The sequence below is a fragment of the Elephas maximus genome, chromosome 14, assembly GCF_024166365.1.
Source record: "Elephas maximus indicus isolate mEleMax1 chromosome 14, mEleMax1 primary haplotype, whole genome shotgun sequence".
Classification (NCBI taxonomy): Eukaryota; Metazoa; Chordata; class Mammalia; order Proboscidea; family Elephantidae; genus Elephas; species Elephas maximus.
Genome location: NC_064832.1, coordinates 14,991,104 through 15,008,691, shown reverse-complemented (window position 1 = coordinate 15,008,691; position 17,588 = coordinate 14,991,104). Strand labels below are relative to the sequence as shown.

The following is a 17,588-nucleotide window of genomic DNA, read 5'->3' as shown; positions in this document are numbered from 1 at the left end:
CACACTCTCACTTCAGGAAAATGGAAAATCTGGGATTAATTGACCTGGATGAGGTAGAAAACAGTGATAACCACATGATATTTAAAGATGAAATCCTAAAAGCCTAAAAACATGCAGTGGAAATTTGTCTAAGTAAAGTAGCATCAGAAGAGGCCTTTAATCACTATACAAAATGGGTCAGTAGTTCAAGATCTCCCTACAAAGATGGAATCAACTCAATGGCCAACTGGTTTTGGGTTTGGTAGATCACTTTTAGGCAGGTTCCAGCAAACACGCAAAAAACAGATCATTTCCATCTTGTACACAGTCAATAAAGAAGAGAAAACTATGAGATGCTTCCAACTTGTTCCCTAAGGCTACTTTAATATTGATACCAAATTAGAAAAGGAAGGTACAAGGGGAGTTACAGGACAAGCACACTAAGCAATTGAGATGCAAAAACCTACCTAAAATGCTGGCAAAGAAATCCAGCAAGGTATAAAGCATGTAATACGCCATGATCAAAGGGGTTTATTTAAAGGATGCAAGCTTGAGTGAACATTAAAGGTTTAATAATTCAATTCACCACATGTGTAGGTTAAGGAAGAAAAGACATAGGTTCACCTCAAGAGACGGTGAAAAGGCAGTGATAAAATCCAACCACACTGAGACGTAAGAACTCTGAGCAAACACGGAACAGAAAAGGAGTTCCCGAATGTGGAAAACTACAACTAGCATGATAGTTCCTGGTGAAATATGGGACATTCTCTTTAATATTCATTAGCAATAAAATAAGGATGCTTTCTCTCATTATTTCTATTAAATATTTAACACTGGAGTACAAAAAGAAAAACGTATAACTCTTATTATTCATAGATTATAGGAATGTCTCCACAGAAAAATTTAAAAACTATAGAAAATATTAGAATTAATATTAGTTAATCATAAATACAAAGTAAAAAATAAAGTGAATTTCTATGCAGCGGCATCAAGGCAACTCTGTCATAGCTCTCAGTGAAAGCAGAGGACACTGACAGGGAAACAGCAGGATTCAGGTGGGCTAGACCACGGAGGGGAGAGCACTATTTTACACTGGGCTGGATTTATAAGCACAGGTATGTGTGTTAGTTACCTAGTGCTGCCGTAGGAAAAAAAAATAACACAGTCGGGTGGCTTTAGAGAATAGAAATTTATTTTCTCACAGTTCAGGAGGCTACCTGTCTGAATTCAGGGCATGGCTCATGTCTACTCCAGCTTCTAGCAGCTTCCAGCCACGCTTTGTGTTCCTGGTCTTGTAGATGCATCTGCTCCGTTGTCTGTCTTCCTCTCCTACTGAGTGTGTCTGTGTCTATTCTGCTGTTTTTATAACTCAGAAGGGACTAGGTTTAGGACCCACCCTACACTGGTATGGCCTCATTAATATAATTTTAAAATCCCCTATATCCAAATCAGGTCACATTTACGGGTACGGTGGTTAGGATTTCAACATGCCTTTTGGGGTTATACAATTCAGTCCATAATAGTGCCCTCACCAGATATTCTGGACTGAGAATACTAGCATGAGCAGTTGAGAGTGGTTCTATTTTTTTTTTTCGCATTAGTTGGTTGTAACTTGTCTCAATGGTCACTCATATGAACTTTGGAGCAGCTTATTATGAAGGCCCTGGCCAACCTTTCGTAACCATGTCCATTGTGTGGAAAAACACACAGACTCCCATCACTGAAGCCTTGGGAAATTCATTTATAAGTGTGGAATGGAGTTGGGACCAGAATTGTTTCGTGGCCTTGATAACATGGAATAGCTGTTAAGATATCCACATGGAGATGTCAGGTAATAATACTAACAGCTAACACTTCCTGAGTACATGCACTGGTGCCAGGATTCTTGTAAGGGCTTCTCCTTTCCTAAGATACTTGTTCTGTATGATAGCCCTATGAGGAATGTAGATTATAATGCACATTTTATACATGAAGAGGCCGATACAGAGATTTAAGCTGATATTTGAGTATAAGTCTGGATCCAGGAGGAGTTAAAATGGCTGAAGGTATAAATCTCACGACCTCAGCTACAGACCGATGGCTGTGGACACACTGAGGCATTCCAGACAGAGGGTGTCAATAGAGAGAGAGGACTAAACACCGAGCCGTAGGGCACCCTGACACCTACAAGCTGGCCGGGTGAACCACAGCCAACAAAGCTCTCTGAAGGCCAGTGTGGTTCCTGGAAGGTGGTCTGTCCTTTCTCTAGGCCGAATTTCCCCACTGCCCCTCCCACCCGCACTGGCTTGTCCCCTTCCTAATGGCAGGGACAGTGAGTAACTTTCACCACTGCCCAAGATCCCAAGGTTACAATAACATTGGTATGGAAAGCAGAATGATGGAGTCAGGAAGCCTGGTGGTCACATGCAACCAGTTGGAAACAGAAAAGAGCAAATAAAGAAGGGGAGAAAACTGTGAGCCAGAGGGGTAGGAGAAATGAATATTTCCTGAGTGCTAAATAAGGCTGGGCGTCTGCTAGTGGCATGTAGTTCCTCATTTAAACTTCAGAGGGACACAATGAGTGGAATAGACATTGCTATCCACTTTCATCATGCAAACGTTTTATTATCTTTGATTTTAACAGTAACTTCTTATAAAAACAAATGAGAAAATAGAGAAGAGTATAATAAAAGAATACATCTCATCAATTCAGTACTATCATTTTGCCTCAGCAGCTACACATTTTTGTTGTTGATGTAAATATAACACACAACCTCTGCCAAGTGAATGAGTTGTACTGGTGTACACACTATTGACAGGAATTACATTAATCGGCTGTGCAACCCTACCCTTAATCTGTGTGATTTTTCCATCACTGTAAACAGAAACTCAGTTTCCATAAGCAATAAAAAAAAAAATATGCAATAGCACCTCTTTATTCCCTCCCTCCTGCCCCTGGGAACCCCTATAAACTTTCGTCTCTATACATTTGCCTGTTTTTGTAAAAGGCATGCTTTTTAATTTGAAAGTTCATGACAAGCTACAAGGGAGAATTCATGTGGAAGCAGAAGTTATTTGCAATACATACATCCTACTACAAACTTGGTTCTAGAATATACAAAGGATGATTCATAAAGAAAAAAAAAGAGAATTCAATAGAAAGACAATACTTGAACGCTCTATAAAAGATTTCTGTATGGCCAACATACATATGGAAAGGGACTACATCAGTTATCAGAGGAATTCTAATAAAAACTCACAATGTGATCCTAACCCTACACACCAGAATGGCTAAAATTAAAAAAAAAAATGGAAATACCAACTATTTGGTAGAACATGGAGCAACTGGAATTCTAATCTACTGCTAGTGAAAGTGTAATTTGGTACAACCACTTTAAAAATGCTTTGGCCATATCTACTAAAGCTGTGAACATCCATATATTCTATGACCCAGCAATTCTACTTCTAGATACATACCCAGTAGAAATGGGTACATATGTTCACTGAAACACATAAGTCTAACCATCTGCTAAGGAATGAACACCCTCCTTCTGAATGCCTAACTTTTGTTTTTAATTGTTCTTTAGATGAAGGTTTACAGAGCAAAGTAGCTTCTCATTAAACAGTTAGGACATATATTGTTTTAAGACATTGGTTACCAGCTCTAAGACATGTCAACACTCTCTCTTCTTGACCTTGGGTCCCCTATTACCAGCTTTCCTGTCCTCTCCTGCCTTCTAGTCCTTGTTCCTGGGCTGGTATGCCCCAGGAGTCTCATTTTGATTTATGGGCCTGTCTAATCTTTGGTTAAGGGTGAACCTCAGGAGTGACTTCATTATTGAGCTAAAAGGATGTCTGGGGGTCATATTCTCAGGGTTTCTCCAGTCTCTGTCAACCTAGAATTCGGGTTTTTTTTTTAATTAGGATTTTGTTCTACATTTTTCTCCAGTTCTGTCCTGAATGCCTCACTTAAAAAGCACTATTCTCGTCTGTTCTAAGGTGATGGCCATATATAATGATAAGCTTATAAAGAAAAGTCTAGAGCTTTCTGTGAAATGCAGCAGCAAATCTCTAGAGGCTCATGTTCTTATAGCTTCTGTTCCCTCTGGAGCTTCTCCTTCTCTCTGTCCTCCTGCTGGGCTGCACCACATGGAACCAGTTATAAAATTCAACTTCATCTTATAAATTCACAGGAGTCCTACTCACACAAAATTTTTATTGGCGAACAGGTGTGTAGAGGAGGTATAGAAGGGATTTCTATTGCAGCAAAGCAAAACCTTAAAATGAAATGGCTGGGAATGGTGGGCCTCCTTCTGTAAAAATGCTTTTCTACATGGAATATGGAAAATGCAGTTAAGATATGGCTTATGCAAAAAGGCAAAAAGGAGTGCTTGCAGCAATTTGGTAATCATTTAGATCACCTGTAAAAATATTTTCATCCTTTTTCTCATAGCTTGCAGGAAACAAAATTCCAAAAGGATTGCATATTTAAAAGTAAAATATGGCACCATACAAATTTCAGAAGAAACTATGAGAGATTTTGTTTTGCTTTTTGTTGGTAAAAGAGAAAGATTATCTAAAAATCCCAAAGCTGTGAAGGCTCAAACTGGTAAGATACAGATATAGATGTTTGGCATATGAAAAACTATATGAAGAAAGCAAAAATACAGGCAAAAATCTGAAGAAAAATTCGTAGGCTAAGGATTTGAATAGACGTTTCTCCAAAGAAGGTATAGAAATGGTCAATAATCACATGAAAAGAAGGTCAACCTCATTAGTCATTAGGGAAATGAGAATCAAAACCAAAACTCACTATTATTTCAAAACCACTGAGATGGCTCAAATCAACAGGATGGACAACACAAGTGGTGAGGATGTGGAGAAACTGGAACCCTCATACATTGCTGGTGGACATGTAACATGATCCAATCGCTTTGGAAAACAGTTAGGTACTTGCTCAGAAAGGTAAACATAGAGTTAGCATGCAACATAGCAATCCCACTCCTAGGTATACATCCAGGACAACTGAAGCATGTTCACATAATAACTTACAAAAGAATTTTCATAGCAGAATTATTTATAAATAGCCAAAATGTGGAGAGAATCCCAAAGTCATGAATTGACAGATAAACTGTGGTATACTCGTAAAATGGAATATTACTCAGCCATTAAAAGGCATCAGGTACTAATACATGGCACAACATGGACAAACCTTGAGAACGTTATGCTAAGTGAAAGAAGCCAAACAGAAATGACCGCATGGTGCATGATTCCATTTACATGAAATACCCAGAACAGACAAACCAACACAGACAGAAAGTAGATTAGCAGTTGCTACGTCTTGGAGGAAAGGAGTAATGAGATGACTACTAATATGTAGGGCGTTTATTTACAGGGTACTGAAAATATCCTGAAGCTAGACAGTGGTGATTTTTGCACAACTCTGTCCATATACTAGAAACCACAGAATTGTGCACATTATAAAAGGCAATGTTATGGCCGGTGAATTATATCTCAATAGAAATATTTGTGACTCCAAAAGGCTAACATTTCAATTAAATATACAGAACCTATAAATCAGTAGGCGAAAACAACCCAATTTTACCATATCTCTTTCCAGCCAAAGTGAAGGGGGTACATTCTATTAATACATCTTATTTTTTTATCTCTTCATGAACAAGTTCTGTTCTCATTATACAAAACTGGTCTCCATTTCTAATCACACATAACTAGTCTCCATTTCCTTATGTCAGTTTTCAGTATTGTAACTACATAAACAGAGCACTTCCATGGCTTTTATAAAAACTCACCCACTCATTCAATCAGACATATCATTTTTGGAAGCTTCTTATGTGCCAGGAACTAGGATACTCTGACCAACACAGTAGACAAGGTCCTGCCTGCATGGGCCTTCTATTTTTGTGGAGCACTCAGATGATAAACCAGCCAAACAGTATGTAATGTTACCTAACATCAGGAGGGAGACGTATAATTTTGGAGGTGTCCCAAGCTGTGTCTCTCTCATGAAGAGTTCCCTCTTGCCTCTGAACCCAGTGGAAAGTAAACACTTTGAAGGAACTGTGAGGTCAGTAAGTGTGAAAAAAGACATTTCATTTCAGTTTCATTTGGTTGGTTTTACCTGCTACGCTGTCGACATTTTTTTAAACACTATCCTGCAGCTGACATCAACCACTCCCCCAAAAAGCAAAAACAAAACCCGATGCCATGGAGTCGATTCCGACTCACAGCGACCCTGTAGGACACAGTAGGGTCTCCAAGGAGTTCCTTGTCTTAGGACACAAATAATGGACACAAATAATTCCTGCTTATGAGAATCTGAAAGTTGTTCACTGTGGATGTGTGAGGGACTCAGTAACACTTGCAAAGATTTCCATGTGGGTGTGGTGCTCAAGTGTGAGCATCGGGGGGAATGGACCCCATGTGCCCTTTGCATCCTTCTGGAGATTATGACACAACAAACATTCCCTCCTCATCGTCCTGCATCTTGTAAGAGGACAGAGGGAATTGTTAGGCAGAACCATTTGAAAATGCATGGCAAGAAATTTTATTGAAACATTAAATTCAAAATAAAATCTTCCTATGTTTTTCAACCTTCCCTACCTCATTTCAAAGAGGTAATTAAACTCACAGAGTTAAAGCCCTGAAACTTCGAGACTCTGAACAGTCTGTTGTAAGAGTCTCAGCTCATTGGAGTAATCACACTGAGTGAACTGGAACCCAGGGGAAGAGTGGGAGTCAGACAGCAGAGACCTACACATTGGGAAGGGGTGAGGCCTGCTTCTTGATAATGCCCTGGGCTAGGTGGCAGCACCTCAAAGGGTAATGCAGGCACACAAGTAGACAAACCACGTTATGGTGTTCCCAGCCCTGCCACGGTTCTCATGGTCCATCTGAGAATGGAAGCAGCAGAGACAATGCTTCTAGAGAGATCACCCACATAGGCTGAGGCGATGGGTGTGTTAAAGATCTGCAAACCTTGGTCCTCCTTTAGACCCCGGGGTATCCAGAAAATAAACCAACACCAAATATACCCCTGCAAAGAAGTAAGGTTAAAATTTTACCCCAATTTTGTAAGCCGAGAGCTCTGAGTTGGAATTCAGTTTATTTAAAGAAATATCAAGTTTTCTTGCACACATGAATTTGTGCTGATTCACTTACAATTCATATTATTCATTCATCCACGAAGTCAGCAAACATTTACACTATAACAGCTATATGTGAGACCCTATGGCAGTTGCTCTTGATGATGAAATGACTCAGAGAATTTCCCTCAATGCCTGGTGAGAGAAACAGCCAAGTTAACAGTTGTATCAGTCACGTATTGCTCTGTAACAAATGACCCCAAATTGTAGTGTCTTAAAACAACAACAATTTACCAGCTCACAATTTTTCAAGTTGTCAGTTTGGAGCTCTTCTGATCTGGGCCAGCCTCAGTGGCTCACAACACGGCTTCCTCATGTGTCTACAATTTGCTTCCAGGTAGCTGGGAGCCAGTTCATAACATCAAGTCAGTGAAACCGCTAGATCCTCCCTCCATTGGTCTTCCATCATCTAGCAGGCTGGCCTGAGGATGTTCCCATGAGTTCTCAGGGTTTAAGAGCAACAAAAGGGAAGTCTCAATGTAAAGTCTTCCAACTCTCTCATTTTATCAGGTTTTCTACCATCCCAATGTCCAAAACAATAATGTCAGCCCCAACTGAGGGATGGAGAAAGACTCCTACTGCTAATGAAAGGTACTCCAGAGTCTCATAGAAGGCATGGGCACAGACAGCGGATAAATATGTAGACATTTCTTACATCAACCACAAAAAGCAAATGCAATTGTGTTTTATGCTGTGGTAAAGGGTTTTGCAGGTACAATGGACTAGGGAGCAAGAAGTGAACAAATCTACCAGGAGAATATTTACGGAAGAGCACAACCAGGAATTGATGCCTGAACCAAGTTGGGAATATGATTGGATAGTTAAGGGGTGACAAAAGGCCCGGGTCCAGGAAGCCCCATGTCTTCCCCAGAGAGAAGTCTGAGGAGACAGGCTGAAGCCACTGAGGCATTTGGTACATTTATGACCAGATGCAGATCATCTTTTGTTCTACTGTTTTCCAACCACTCATCCCTATGAGTTTGGAGTCATACAAGAGTACACCCTAGCATTTCCCTGTTGAAACTTTTATTTTCCTCTGAGAAGTCATCACCACCCCAATGTTCTTAATTGCTTCCTCAAATGCTGTCTCCATTTACCAGCTCCTTTTCTATATGGGCTCCAGAGTGAAAGCAGAGCCTGGAAGATGCACAGGTCATGGACTTTCCCCAAGTCAACTCCTAAACCTCCCATTCTGGCTGACCACAAATTCCTGAGTCTTAGCATTTTATGGTGACCTCACAAGCCCAATCTGTTCCAATGGGGTCAGTTCTCTTAACCACCATGCTTCACCAGAGAGTAGTCCATCAGATGGGATGGGAGAGAAAATCTTCTAGTCACAGGGAAGAGCCTGTGTGAAGCCTCACAGGCTAAGGAGACCTGATAGGTGTTCAGAGCGGACACTGTATGACCAGGGCTGGAGAGACATGATTCCAAGAGAGTCAAATGAGAAGTTTTGGAGAAATCAACTCCTGGTCACACTGTAACGATTCCATGTACTCTCTCTCTCCCCACCAAGGGATAGGAACGACATGGAGTGCAGAGAAAAGTTGCAATTCCTTTTTTATATCCAAGCCCCCTTTTCCCAGTCTGGGACTGGCAGTATTCAAGCTCCTACTTGAACAGTTTTATATTTTTCTTTTTGCTGTGTTTCTGTTTAAAGCGGGCCCATGGAACTGAACAATGTCAGGAATGATGTCACACAGGGTTATGGAAGCCATGCCATTCATGCTGATCTCTTTTGGTGAGGATGTCGATCTGAGATCCTGTGGGAGAGCACCTGGAACTACTCTATCACGGAAATTCCGGACTAAACCGGGGTCCCCCAGTCACCAAACGGTCACGCATCATGAAGAACTGGAAAAAGGGATAAAGATCCTTCAGAACATCATTATGATTGGACATCTTCACCCAGAGAGGATGAAACAGTGATACAGAAGGAAGAGGCCTTTCTCTAAGACTCTAGATAAGGGTGAGAGGAAAAATTGTCCCAGATTGATGTGTGTTACGGAACAAAGGGTCTGGTTTCCACCAGAAAAGACAGCCATGATAGGACAAGATGAAGGAATTGGGAATGGATAAGGTCATAAGGAGGAGCGTCCTGAGAAAGCATTTCCTGTCATTTGGTGGACAATTAACCAAATTCTTATATCAACAAGAAATGTAGGAATAAGTGAGGGATCAAGCTACAGAATTCATTGGGAGTTTGAGAGCTTTCCAGAACAGATTCAGACGAGGCACTCTGCTGTTTAAGATCTGTACCTGGTGGAAAGGAAGGAAGCCAGTGGACAACTAGGGCAGAGAGTATAGGATGGGGCAAAGGGTGGTTAGAGAGAAGCGTACTTTATTATATTTTCTAATGACATGATATTAATGTACTATGTGAAGAATTAAGAAAATATCTCAGGACGTTCTGGGAGTGAGAAGTTGAAGGAGCCCAGAGCCCACATCATTGAGGGCAGAAGATGGCTTGCAGACTCCTCCCCTAGATTCAGGAACTCCCCTTCTCCTCCTATGTCTTCTCCCCACGTCTCTCGAAGGGCCTAAAAAACCCTCACAGCAAAGACAGCTATAGGATAGAATTTTTTTACATTCCTACTTTTCTTAACCTGAATTTTGTCTAGGATCTTTAATTTGCCACTCCTTTTCAGGGCAGTTTTGTTGCCCTCTCCACTACCATTATTTTTGCTGCCCCCCACCACTACTCCAGTGCTGCCCTCCACTGGCCCTATTTCCTTTTGCTTCCTAGGTTTCTAACTGGCCTCTAAAACCCTCTTGAGAGATACCCTGCTGCAACTTCTGTCACGGAACTTGCACTCCACTCCCAAGACGCTTCCATCTCTTTCTTTCTTAACTCGCCAATCCTACCTTCATACTCAGAAAAATACAGACCCTTATGTTGACATATACAACCCACCCACACACTCAGTTGATGTGGTTGTGTCTTGGCTACTGAGATTTGTACCATCGGACTCTCAAATATGGACATCTCTTTCTGCCTCACACTGAAAGAGTATTTCTCATAATGACATGGTGAGAGCTTTCTGTTCAGGGAAAGGCAATTTTAAAGGAGAAGCTTTAAATTATACATAAATGTACAAATTTTGCTCCAAGTATAATTCCTTGAATAACAGTTCTTCCCTTAATGGCCACATAAACCAGGGACTCCATCAGCCTGAAACCAGAAGAACTAGGTGGTGTGCAGCTACAGTCAATAACTGCCCTGACAGAGGATACTTGCAAGTTATAAAAATGATGGTACCCTCAAATACAGCCCTTATACTGAAAGAAAAGACCAATATGAATGTCAGAGATACTCTGAAACTTCCTCTTGAACGTAAAGTAATGAAAGAAATGATGAAGTAGAAGAGCTGAAGAGAAGATTTCAAAGGGCGGCTTGAGAAGACAAAGTATGATAATGACATGTGCAAAGACTTGGCGTTAGAAAAACAAAAGGGAAGAACATGCTTGGCATCTCTCAAGCTAAAGGAACTGAAGAAAAAATCCAAGCCTCGACATGCAATAGTGAAGGACTGTACAGGCAAAATATTGAACAACACAGGAAGCATCAAAATAAGATGGAAAGAATACACAGGGTCACTGCACAGACACACACACACAAAAGCATGGGTCGATGTTCAACCATTTCAGGAGGCAGCATGTCATCAACAACTGATGGTATTGAAGGAAGAAGTCCAAGCTTCACTGAAGGCATTGGCAAAAAACAAGACTCCAAGAACTGACAGGTACCAATTGAGATGTTGCAACAAACAGATGCAGCACTGGCCGAATAATTTAGCCATCCGATTGGAAGAGATCCATGTTTGGGCACATTCCAAAGAAAGTGATTCAACAAAATTCAGAAACTATCAAACAATATCATTAATATCAAAACCCAGTAAAATTTTGCTGAAGATCATTAAAAAGAAGTTGCAACAGAAATTCAAGTCAGATTCAGAAGAGGATATGGAATGAAGAATATCATTGCTGATGTCTGATGGATCTGGGCTGAAAGCAGAGAATACCAGAATACCAGAAAGATGTTTCCATGCGTTTTATTGACTATGAAATGGCATTATACTGTGTGAATCATAACAAATTATGGGTAACACTTCAAAGAACGGAAATTCCAGAACACTTAAGTTTGCTCATGTGAAACCTGTACATAGACCACAAGGCAGTTTTTCAGAGAGAACAAGGGGTACTATGTGGTTTAAAATCAGGAATAGTTTGTGTCAGGGTTCTATCCTTTCATCACATTTATTCAATCTGTATGCTGAGCAAATAATCCAAAAATCTGCACTCTATGAAGAAGAACGTGGCATTAGGTCTAGAGGAAGATTTATTAACAACCTACGATATGCAGATAACACAAACTTGGTGAAAGTGAAGAGGACCTAAAGCACTTAGCGGTGAATATCAAAGACTACAACCTTCAGTATGGGTTGCACCTCAACATAAAGAAAACAAAAATTTTCACAACTGGACCAATAAGCAACATCATGATAAACAGAGAAAAGATTGAAGTTATCAAGGATCTCATTTTATTCAGTTCCCCAGTCCACGCTCATGAAGCAGCAATCAAGGAATCAAATGATGTATTGCAAATCTGCTGCAAAAGAACTCTTTAAGGTGGTGACAAGCACAGATGTCACTCTGAAGGCTAAGGTGTGCCTGACACAAGCCATGACATTTTCAAACGCCTCATATGCATGTGAAAGCTGAACAATGAATAAGGGAAACCGAAGAAGAAATGCTGCCTTTGAATTATGGTGTTGGTGAACAATACTGAGTATACCACAGACTGCCAGGAGAATAGACAAGTCTGTCTTGGAAGAAGTACAGCCAGAATATTCCTTACAAGCACAGATGGTGAGTGTTTGTCTCACACACTTTGGACATGTTATCAGGGGAGACCAGGCCCTGGAGAAGAACATTATGCTTGGTAAAGTAGAAAGTGAAAAAGAGGAAGACCCTCAGTGAGATGGATTGACACAGTGGCTGCAACAATGGGCTCTAGCATAATAACAAGTGTGAGGATGGCACAAGACTGGCCAGTGTTTTGTTCTGCTGTATATAGGGTCACTATAAATTAGAACTGACCTGATGACACCTAACAACAACAATATGCTGTTCAGCTCACTGCCTGTCTCTTAGTTTGCTGTACTGTGGTGGTTTGGATGTTGCTATGATGCTGGAAGCTAGGCCACCAGTATTTTAAATACCAACAGGGTTATCCATGGTGGACAGGTTTCAATGGAGCTTCAAGACTAAGACACACTAGGAAGAAAGACCTGGAGATTTACTTCTGAAAATTAGACAATTAAACCCTTACAGATCACAAGAGAATACTGTCCAATTCACTTGCTTTGGACATGTCATCAGGAGGGATCAATCAGTCCTAGAGGAGAATATCATGGTTGGTGAAGAAGAAGGCCAACAAGGCTGTAGGAGACCCTTGGTGAGATGGACTGGCACATTAGCGATAATGATGGAATCTAAATTGCTGGCACTTGTGAGGATGACACAGGACCTGGCAAACTTTAGTTCTGTGGTACCTAAGTTCACCATTAGTCGGAGTCACCTCAATGGCAGCTAGCAAAAAATTACTGTTTGAGAGGAGAACTGAGATATGAACGTCATACAATATACCAAATGTTAAAATGTTCAAAGATCTCATGTTTACTATGAAAGAATAGGAATTGAAAATACAACTTTCAAATAGCTAGAAGGAAAAAGAAAGTAAGAGAAATTTTATCATTCCAATAAAAAAATAAACAGGAAAGGCAGAATAAAAAAAAAGAACAGTGAATATGAAGTATAATACGGGAATTATGTCTAAATGTATGAGTAATAGCAAGAAAAAGGGATTAATACCTTAGGAAAAAACATGTACACTCAGCTTAGACTTGCAAATCCACCCATATCTTATTTATAAAACAAAATTAAAACATAATGACAGAAACTTTTAAATGATGTAAATGAAGAAATTTCTACTTTTTAAAAAAAAAAAATTTTTTTTTTTTTTAATGACTACAGGAATAACCCTCTGCCAGATACTGCTGATACAGAAAGGATTAAGAAAAGATTCCTTGCAGTCTCGAGAGAGAAACAGCCCAGTTAACAAACCAGTTATCAATTGCTCTATAACAAATGATCCAAAAATGAAGTGCCTTAAAAGAACAAGCAGTTACTTCGCTCACAGTTTTGCGGGTTGGCAGTTTGGGGTTCTTCTGGTCTGGGGCAGACTCAGCCGCTCTCGGCTGGGCTCCCTCATGTATCTGGAATCAGCCACCATGTCAGCTGGCGGGCAGAGGGCCTCAAATCTTCTCAGCTGGATTCTCTCTCTAATGGTCTTTTGTCATTTATTAGGGTGGCCTGGGCTGTTCCCATGGGTTCTCAGTGTTTGAAGAGCAGCAAGAGGGCAAGGAGGAGCCCTGGTGGTGCAGTGGTTAAGGGTTCAGTTGCTGAAGGAAAGGTAATCAGTTCGTACCCACCAGCTGCTCTGTGGAAGAAAGACATGGCACCCTCCTCCTGTAAAGATTAAAAAAAAAAAAGATTACAGCCTTGGAAATCCTATGGGGCAGTTCTACTCTGTCTTTCAGGGTCACTATGAGTTAGAATATACTTGAGAGTGATGGGTTTGGTTTTTGGTAAGAGAGCAAGCCACTATGTGTCTAATTATATCCGGTCTCTGCTTCTATTAGTCTTTGTACTGTCCCAAAGGCCAAAGCAATCATAGATCAGTCCAAATTCAAGGACTGGAGGAAGAATCTTGCTCTTGAGAAAGGGAGCTGTAAGTCATATAATATGTATGGATACATACATATTAGAACATGTGGCCATTTTTGCTATCCATCACAACATGTAAATACAATCAAGTTTGTCCCTAGTTGTGGCAGAAGCATTTCTTAAATACAATAGAGTATGCAGCAGGGTGGGAAATTCTACCAGGTGTAGGGTTGGAAAGGCTTCCACCAGGAAGTGATGTTTGACCTAAATTTTGAAATACGGGTGGATGGTTAGGAGATTTTCTTTTTTATATATTTCCAACCACTTGCCCACATTCTACCATCTGTAGTCACACAAAACGAGCCCTCTGCTCCCATGTTGACATCTTTCATTTTCCTTCAAATCCTCAGGCTCTCCTCTACCTACCAAGCACAACTTCCCAAACCCTGCCTTAAAATGTTTCAACAATTTGCTTCTTCCTTTTCTAATTGCCCCCTGGACAAAAAAGGAGATCAAGCAGAGGACAGTGGACCTTTCCCCGAGGGCTCTCCTAAGCCTCCCAGGCAGGTTTACCATAGACGTCCGGAGTCTCAGTGCTTTTCTGTGATGATGTAATCCTACCCTTTTTAGTGGCTCCAAGGGAGAAGCATGTGGACAGGCCAAGAGGCTTCACAGGGTTGAGAGTCAGGAGGTCAAGAGAGAGTGGCCTAGACACCACCACTGAGTGATGGTACCTCCAGGCAACAGACCAAAAACTCCATTCTGCACAGATGGCTACGAAGGGTGAGTCTTTTGGAAGAGTCTTCTGTTATTTAATCAATAGATATATATTGAGTATCTCCTATGGGTGGGGCTCTGTCTCACTTTCTGGGACTGCCAAAAACAAGGCAGATCCCATCTTTGTCCCCAAGTTATTTACAACCCATTTGGAAGACACAAATTGGAAAATGAACACCTCCTATGACTCAGTGCTATGATGGAGGATTACTAGGTGCTCTGAATACATAAAGCAGGAGCACAGACTGGGTACCATGGAGGAGGAACCAGTCAACAGGAAGGGAGAGAATGTCTACTAGTCAGAGAGAACAGCCTGTGTGAAGCCTAAGTGGCAAAGGAGGCCTGAGAGATGTTCAGAGTGGACATTGTGTTTCTAGGGCTGGAGAGATTTGATTCAGGGCCAGAGAAGAGGTTTGCGAGAAATAGCGACTCATTATACTCTTCTATTCCCTCAACTCACAGTTTCCTTCCTCTTGGATGTTGACTTATTTAAGTGAACATTGCAATTCATTTTTAAGATATAATTTCCCTCCTCCCAGCCTCCTAGCCTCTCCCACAACAGTTGCCATATTTTTTCCTAGTGCGCTGTTTAGATTCAAACTGGGCCCTTGGAACTGAGCGATGTCAGTGATGATGTCACACAAGGGTTACTGGAAACCTTGGTGCTCACTCAGATCCTAACTGCTCTTTGGAGAGGTTGTGGGTCTGAGGGTTTCCTGTGGGAGAGAGACTTTGGATACCAAATTACAAACGGTTCTGCCTAAATCAAGGTCCCCAACTTGTGAGAGTTTGGGACATCATCTCTACGTGGGAGGAGGAGAAACATCTTGCCAGTGACCGCCCTTCCTGGTTCATCTTCGCCCAGCCAGAATGGAGCAGCAATACATGAGGAAGAGGCCTTTCTCTAAGGCCCGAGGTAAGGGTGGGAGAAAAATTCAGTCTGTGCGATGGGTGCTGGGCAGCAAGGGGTTTGATTCACCCCGGAAACAAGGACCACAAGGGATCACCGAGGCTTTCACCTGAAAAAACTTCCTGTCAATTAGTAAACAGTAAGAAATTATACTGTGAATAAATAAATGAAGGAATAACTATGTGAGTGAAGTATAGAATTCTACTGTCATCTGAGGGGCTTTCCATAACAGTAGCAGACAAGTCAGATTTGTGAACTCTCCTGCTTTGTTAGCGGAAAGAACGCAGGTGGGCAAGTGGGGCAGTGGGTATAGAACCAGGTAGAAGGGTGGTTACAGAGATTTGTGCTTAATTTTTTCATGAGACTGAATTAATATATCACGTGAATTAAAAAAATATATCAAATTTATCAGGAGGTTTTGGGAGTGGGTGGTGTGATGGAGCATAGTACGACACGTTCATTCAGAGTTCCCAGTCAATGTAAGCTGCCACAGTCCACAGCCTGGACTCAGGCAGAAGAAGGTCCAGGAAGGCCCTGCCCCTCTAGCTCTAGGGATTTCTCTTCTCCTCCAAGGTCTCCTGACCATCTTTACCTAAGGGTTTAACAATTCTTCTACGTAAAGACACCTATAGTATAGATCATTTTTTTTTCTCCTGTAATTGCAAAGTTTAATTTTTTTTAATTCTGTTGAAAATATACATAAAACATAACTGAATAATTTCTAATGTATGAGTCAGTGATACTCATTACGTTCTTCAAGTCATGTAACCATCCTCAATATCCTTCTCCAAACTTTTCTACAACCATTAACATAACCTCAATGCCCCAGTGGAAAAACTTCCCCTTCCCCCTGCCCACAACTGGCAACGACCAATAATCTTTGCTTTCTATATATTTGCTTATTTCATATAAGTCAGATCGTACAGTATTTGCCCTATACTTAGGGCAAATACTAACTTATTCCATTTAGCATGATGTTTTCCAAGTCTAGCAGGAAAGAATTTTAAAATTCCAACTATAGCTAACCTCAGTTTCTGCTATCATTCTTAGTTATCCATTCTTTCTCCGACTAGTGTGCCCCCGCCTTGTCTTCTTTGTTGCTGCCCCATTCTGCCCTTCAGTGGCTGAGCCCTGCTTTCTGCTCCCTCCTTGATCTCTGTATCCTTCTAACCAACTGCTGGCATGTTCCATCTCTGAATCTTGTCTCTCTCTCGAGCTTTCCCTCCATCCAACGCACCCGACCTAGCTCCATCTCTTTCTGCATCCTGAACTCTGCAGTCCTTCCCACAGATTCAGAAACATACACAGACCTTTAGGTTGACATAGACAACCCACTGAGACATACACAGGAGAGGAGGCTGTGTGTTCTCCATCTGAAGTTCTCGCATCAAGGTTCTCAGATACGGCCATCTCTTTCTGCCTCACTTCATCTACTAAGGACTGGGCTTCTACTCCGAGAAAAACAATTTTCATCTTCTACTGTGGCTGGGTTAAGAAGGGTGCAAGGAAGAGGTATACGTGTAAGAATCATAACTAAATATACACATTCTTCTCTTTACGTATAACTCCTCTATAAAAAGCCTTTCAGTAAAAAGAGGATGAAAAGAGGTGACCGTTGCTCTGGAGTGTTTACCCTCCAAATTTACTAAGAATATCACCCGCATACAAAACATCAAGTCACACATTTATTATGAAGCTTCATGGGAATGAGGTCATTTCTAAGCTCCAAAGGAACAAATTCATTGGAATTCAATAAATGTGGAATTAAAGAAAAATAACTTCTTAAAAAACGAACTACCATAAACAGTGCCACTTTACAATGGAGACTTTGTCTCCCACAGCAGTGCCCCCAAAGGGTGGTGGGTCTCTGGGGAAGAAGAAAGAAACCATGGGGTCTGCAGAGGTAGAGGATGTGGTGATGGAAAGGCCTCCAGGGGTCCCTATGACCAAAGCTTTGGGGTCACAGGTGAGAATAAGGGCCCTGAAAGCTCAAGTAAATTAACTCTCTATTCTCAGAGGTCTCTATCCAAGAGGAAAATGCGCAAGAGTCA

At 41.2% G+C, this 17,588-nt stretch overlaps 1 long non-coding RNA gene across 1 annotated transcript in view; it reads right to left on the bottom strand.

The window, feature by feature from the left end:
* The window catches only part of LOC126058322 (uncharacterized), a 40,841-nt gene extending 23,588 nt beyond the window's left edge, over positions 1-17,253 (bottom strand). Inside the window, exons 1-2 of the long non-coding RNA XR_007513190.1 lie at positions 16,883-17,253; positions 13,322-13,652 (exon numbers count right to left, since the gene is read on the bottom strand). This is a non-coding gene — a long non-coding RNA (uncharacterized LOC126058322). The remainder of the gene's footprint in view (positions 1-13,321; positions 13,653-16,882) is intronic.
* Positions 17,254-17,588: the final 335 nt, after the last annotated feature.